Source organism: Sciurus carolinensis, chromosome 19 (genome assembly GCF_902686445.1).
Source record: "Sciurus carolinensis chromosome 19, mSciCar1.2, whole genome shotgun sequence".
Taxonomy (NCBI): domain Eukaryota; kingdom Metazoa; phylum Chordata; class Mammalia; order Rodentia; family Sciuridae; genus Sciurus; species Sciurus carolinensis.
Genome location: NC_062231.1, coordinates 1,104,683 through 1,110,921, shown reverse-complemented (window position 1 = coordinate 1,110,921; position 6,239 = coordinate 1,104,683). Strand labels below are relative to the sequence as shown.

The 6,239-nt window shown below is 40.8% G+C and overlaps 1 pseudogene; it reads left to right on the top strand.

Annotated features, from left to right (window-relative positions):
* The first annotated feature begins 426 nt into the window (after positions 1–426).
* Positions 427–5,833, top strand: LOC124971134 (PRELI domain containing protein 3B-like; annotated as a pseudogene).
* Positions 5,834–6,239: the final 406 nt, after the last annotated feature.

Below are 6,239 nucleotides of genomic sequence, written 5' to 3'. Positions count from 1 at the left end.
GCAGATTCTCAAGCCACACCCCAGACCTGCAGTATCAGATGCAGGGATCCTAAGTTTCATGATCCCTTCAGGTACACACTTGCAGCTGACCACTTGTTTGGTCTTTCCACCAAGAACACAATCTTTTTCACCACTTTGAAAAACAATTTTATGATGATCTTACTGACTGTCACTAAGGCAGACAGACTTCCAGGGTTAGTCAGTTTCAGTCTAGAACTCTGAGATATAAGAGGTTGCACAAGCTGTTTCCTAGCACCCAGGAGTCCAGAGAATCCTTTTGCAGTGTCCCCTTTAGGATTCCAAACCACACCCAAGCTTAACAGTGAAAACCCTGTAAATGTTTTGACTTTTACTTCTCTTCCAGAGGTGGAAGCATTAGCTAATCTATTGCTTAAGAAGCTCTGAAAGCCCTGTCATTGCGCTGTGATGATGATTGGGAGGACTGCGATTGAGAAGACCACGTTTTTCTTATATGGAAGATCCTGGGTCATGGTGTGCAGATCCCTGCAGTTTCCCTTCGAGACCACTAGATGGTGAGAGTGCACTTTTCTGTAAAAACTGAAGGGCACTCTGCAGTGGGCCTTCTGACTTCTCTGAGCCCCATCAGAGTCCCTAAAGTGTCAGTATGCTGAGGACGATTTTACTGTGGTGTCCAGGAAGTGATATGTAGCCAGGGGCATTGATTGAGGGAGCAATGACCTTGGTACTGCAGCAGGAAAATCCTTTAGAAATTTTACAGGTCCTAGTCCACATGCACATTAGGCTGACCATGTTCCCATAGTTCTTAGTCCTGGGGATGGCAGAGCTCTGGTCACAGGCTCTGATAATACCAATCAGTAGGAGGAGAGGTCATAAAGTCACAACAGGTCATTTTCTTTCCATGGGAAGTCTAATCTGATTGTAAGAACACCTAAAGAAAGAAAATGATCTGACTTTTATGATGCTTTAAAGTGTTCATTGGAAAGGTAAATGAGGAAATGAAAGAAAACTAGTCCACGTCTAGTTATACTCCAGATTATTGTGGGTTTTTGTCTGCTCCTGTGCCTCTTCTGTGACCCAAGTTTGCAGCCACCACCAAAGAAATTATGTGCATTAGAAATAGTGCTTGCACAATTTCCACTTTCCAGGTACAGCGACCTTCCTCCCCTCCCATCTCTTGCAGCCCTTCCTATTCCTCAGCACAAAGGATGGGGAAAGCCTAACAGAATACAGAGAACTTGGTGGGCTCCCATGACCCAGGCCCAGGGACTCAGGCTATAAATGCAATTGTCCTGGCTCTTTTGAGAAGCTTTGCAAGTTTTGCATTCTTGGAATGGTACCTTTCATTTTTTTTTTTTTTTACTCTGGTATGTTAAGACTCACAGAAACAGATTTGACTCTCCAAGACTTCTACAGTTTCCATAAACAGTTGCACCAGGCCACATGGGAAGCACCAGTGTTGGTCAGGAGGCACAGAGTGTGGAAGGTGAGGGAGAACTTGGGAAAAAGATTTATTTTATTTGTTCAGAAAGAAAAGAGGAGGCAGCATAAGCAGTTTTAGGATTAGTATGTTTCAATAATTTCAGTGGGCTCTAGTAGAAAAGGCCATCCCTTGTTCTCTGGGACCTTGACTTGGTATGAATAAGGCAATCAAATAGTGGCACAAGAGGTTGGAAGACCAATAGGGAGGGAATTGGTGGTGTGGGAACTGGATTGGTTTGTGTACGGTGAATATGCTGGAGAGATGGCTGACTCTCTATGAATTAGCTATCTCTAGGAAGTTATGTCCTGGGTTCAGTGTCATATGTCTGTAATCTAATGACTCAAGGAACTGAGGCAGGAGGTCAGTCTGAGCCATTTTGTAAGACTCTGCCTTATAATAAAATTTAAAAAGGGGTTGGGATTTAGTTCAGTTGTGGGTGAGTTGTAGAATGCTCCTGGGTTCACTCTGAATAACCACCCCCAATGCACACATCTGCACACTCACTCACACAAGAAACAGCATAGGAGGGCATGACCTTCATGGTCATAAAAGTCCCAGTGTCAAAGATAAAGTGTACCAACGATAAATGGCATGGTTAATGGAAGTAGTTTCCATTCCCAGAAAGAAAGAAAGTGTACCTCTGCAGGTGCTTCTAGCAAGTCTGCTATCTGGTGCCTCCAATCCAGCATCTGTGTTTATGGTCTTTCAGATCACATGCTTCAGACACCAGACTCCTAAGTGATCACAGAGCACCAGATGTCTTTCATTTTAATGGAGAACCTTCCAGTTTGAAATAAAGTTTGGTCAGCAGAGCAGAGAATGCAGATGCTCATCAACAAACTGTCTTTTTATCCTCAATCTGGAGTGAGCTCAGGATGCTTGGGACAAGGACAGACTCCTCAGAGAGAAGAGGGCAGTGGGCAGGATTTGCAAAATATTGTTTCTCACTGGAGCTTATATTTTCTCTAATAACAACTTGAAAGAGGAAGTGAAACACCATGCAGGCCACTCTGAATGTATGGGATCAGAAGTCAATGTGTTTTCTTTGGAGTTGGCATGAGACCTGCTCAGGTCACCAGCTCCAGTATGGGGCAGTGGATTCCAGTGGCCCTGCATGTTAATTTGTGTGTGTGTGTGTGTGTGTGTGTGTGTGTGTGTGTGTGAGTGTGCATGCAGGTGAAGTGCTCGATGACTCATTGTGCATGCTTGGAATAGAAGAGGAAATACTACTTTCTCAATAGGGGGTTGCTACTTACAAGGAATCTTGCCTGATATTCAAGGAGGGGTATCTGGCATCACATCAACAACAGAACTTGGACTGGAAAACTTTTGGTAGTAATGACCAAACTCATTGACAGAGAGACTGTAGCATAAGAATCAGGCCCAAATTATTAATTCCCTTGCCCCCAGGTTTTAAGATGCCATGTGTCTTCCTCTCCCCCTTCTTTTTTTCTCTCTTCCTCACCTACTCTAAAATAATCACATGTTCTTGAAGCACTGGGGACAAAATAATGAACCAGAAAAGACCCAGTGCCTTCCTGATTAGCATTTATGATCTATACCAAGGGTTCCTGAGCTTCAGCATGATTAACATGAGAGAACAGATGCTTTGTTGTGTTGGGGGGCTTTCCTGTATATGATGATGTGCTTAGTAACATCCATGGTCCCTGCCTTATAGATAACCTAGCACAGACACCTGCAATTTTTGATAGTTAAAAATGCCCATAGAAAGGTCCAATGTCCCCTTGAAGTGACCACTGCCCTGACTGACAACTGAGGCAGACAGCTAAGTTCCCACCTGCAGTGGAGTTTGCACAGATGTCTCTGTGACTACATGAGGTCTACTCAGGTATCTGTTACTGCTCACAGAGTCTGGATTAGCAGGACTTGCAGTGGGTTTTAGTATATGTCTGTATTGTGAGACAGTTATTGACCATAGGCTACCAAATAAAACCCTGGTCAAGAGAGGATTCATCTTAATATCATGGTGGGTTATCATGGAGACATTTCAGTGGCAGCAAAAATCAGAAGCCAGCAGAGGTATCTGAGAAAAATTTAAAGGTTAAAATGTTCTTCCCTGTTATTCCCTTTCAGCTTGTCCTTCACCTTGACATAACTCCATGGTGAGAGGATGAGCCTATTTGGTGGCAGGCCTGCATCCTAAAGTTTCTTCTTCACATAAAATTCCAAGTCTTCCTGTGTCTCTTTAGCCCCTTAAATAGGAGGCAAAGAGTGTAAAGTGGCTTTATTTGTGACTGAAGCAGGGGTGAGCCTCGGCTTTTGCCAAATTTACCCAACACTTGTTAAAGGCATATCTGTCTGCTTCCCATAACATCTCACAGAATGGTACCTTCTGATTCTGGAATCCAGTACAGAAGTTAATCTCAACATCCATGCTTGTCCCTCCCCCTGTTTAGCTGAGGTTCTTTCTCTGCTCCTCTGTACAGTATTGATAATTAAATTAATAAAACTATTATGATTCAGATATGAGGTGTCTCCCAAAAGCTCATGTGGGAGACAATGCAAGAAAATTTAAAGGTAAAATTATTGGGATATGAGAATCTTACTCTAATCAGCTGATTAATCCTCTTGAATAAAATAACTGGGTTTTGTTCATGAACTCTTCTTTCCTATTCTCTCATAATGTAGAGAGCATTCAAATATGTGGGATAGGGAGTTCTACCAGCAATCTCCCTGTGCATGCATATAAACATTGCATTCTTTACTATCAGACTGAAGTTTTGTGACTCCTTTTCCTCCATGGCAATTCTCAAGGATCTAACTGCTTCTCTGGTGTTCTCTCACTGCTCCCTGCAGGTAAGTTTTATAGCACTAATTATACTGTTCTGTAGGTGTCATTCTCAGTTTGCTTATATATTCTGCAAGGTCATGGCTTCCTAGGGAGGATAGAATAAGTCATTCCTCTGTATGAGTTCATTGCTGAGTGAAATAAAATGACAGAAACAGCAAAACCTGCTTTAAGCTAGTCTACATGGAAATAACTTTGATAGTTGCCATCATATTATTTTTTATATATACATTACTTTTATTTTAGATATGCAATAAAGCTATTTCAGGATCTGCTAATTTAAAGCAAGCAACTGTATACAGATAACAAAAGTAACAACTTGCTACAGCTCAGCATACAACATCCAAAGCAAACAGGCATGAGAAAATGCACATTTATGCAGCATTAAAACCAGATGAACAATATATTGCAGGGCAGGGGGAGGGATGGAGGGAAAAACTGTAAATGAAACATCAGAGTTACCCAATGCTTTAAATGTAGTGCATTACAGCAAGAATGGTAAGAATAGAAATAATAGATCTATAAACCTACCTAATACAAAGTTTGCTGGTAGGTGTTTCAGTGGTAAACCAGTTGAGTATCTTCTGTAATTATTCTGCTAATGACAACTTATTGAACTCAGTCTTAAAACTCTCTAGATATAAATAATGAATAATTTGGTACTTTTCCATTTATAATAAACTTTGTTACAAGTTTTATTACAAGCATATACAGTACTGATCAATGTTTAAAATGTATATATCCTGAAACATAAAACTGTAGTTAATAAAGTACTAAATGTTTAAATGAAGACAACATATTAGGAAACCTATAACTAGGAAAATACAAACTATTTAAGGGATCTCACTTTGGGATACTCTCTCTTGGGGCCTGATGGCTCCTGAACACTATATGGCCCACTGGGTGCAGGTGGGGTGGGACAGTGCCTGGGTGACTCACTGTCCCCCAGCATAGCTGGTACAGGGATTGGGCTGTCTGCACCAGGAAGCTCTGGACCTTGGAGCATGTCTTCAACCACCCATAGGAAACAGTTATAATAGCTGAAATGCAGAAATATCCAAACCCTATGAACTTCAATGTAGTTAGAGTTGATATGCTGGACAGACATATAGATCCCTCTGGAAAGCTGTGCAGCCACAGACTTCTCAGCATACCATGGGAATTTCTTCCAACTCGAAGTCTCTCATTGATGTAACAAGAATCAAAACATCTGCAAGAACATTCTGTAGTTGATCCTGTAGAGAAAACAATGAAACTTAAAACTACTAATATTTCCTTTTCAAATATTTCAGGGGATGAGAGACTTTAAATAAAAATCACATCCTTAATACCCATAAAAGACTGTTCTGATTCAGGAAGCCATAATCTCTGTGCAGGGAGTCAGCCTTAGCAGTTACCTGGAAGGGTTGATGGCAAGCATGATATCTTCCAATGCTGGTAAAGCCTGAGAAGCAATGGAATGGGTAATATATAAATTAAATGCTGAGATCAAAGAGTTGACAGCTTTGGCAAGGAGAAGCATAAGAATACTGATGGTGGTGGCAGCATTTGAAGAGAAATGAAAAAGTCAGGATATATCAGGTCCCCAGGTCTCTCCAAGCAGACAATGTATTTATTTGTCATTTAAAAACTACAACTATATTTTAGATAGAATTTTAAAAATATTCTGGAGTAAGGCTATATGACTTTATGTCCAAATAAAGATACAAGGCTTCTAAAATCCAAGGAATCATCTGGGGTTAGTGAGTTTGAAATGACTAATTTCCAAGATTCTAGTATTTATGTAAAAATTTAACAATTTTTTTAAAGAGTACTTGGGAAAATTGGAATTGACATTGCATCTCCTTAAAATATAATTTTAACACTTTTCAGACTTTGGAACTGTACCTGATTCTGGACCAACCTCAGAACCAAGCAAGATCACCTAGATCACTAGAACAGCATGCATGAGGGAACTCACTCTAAAAG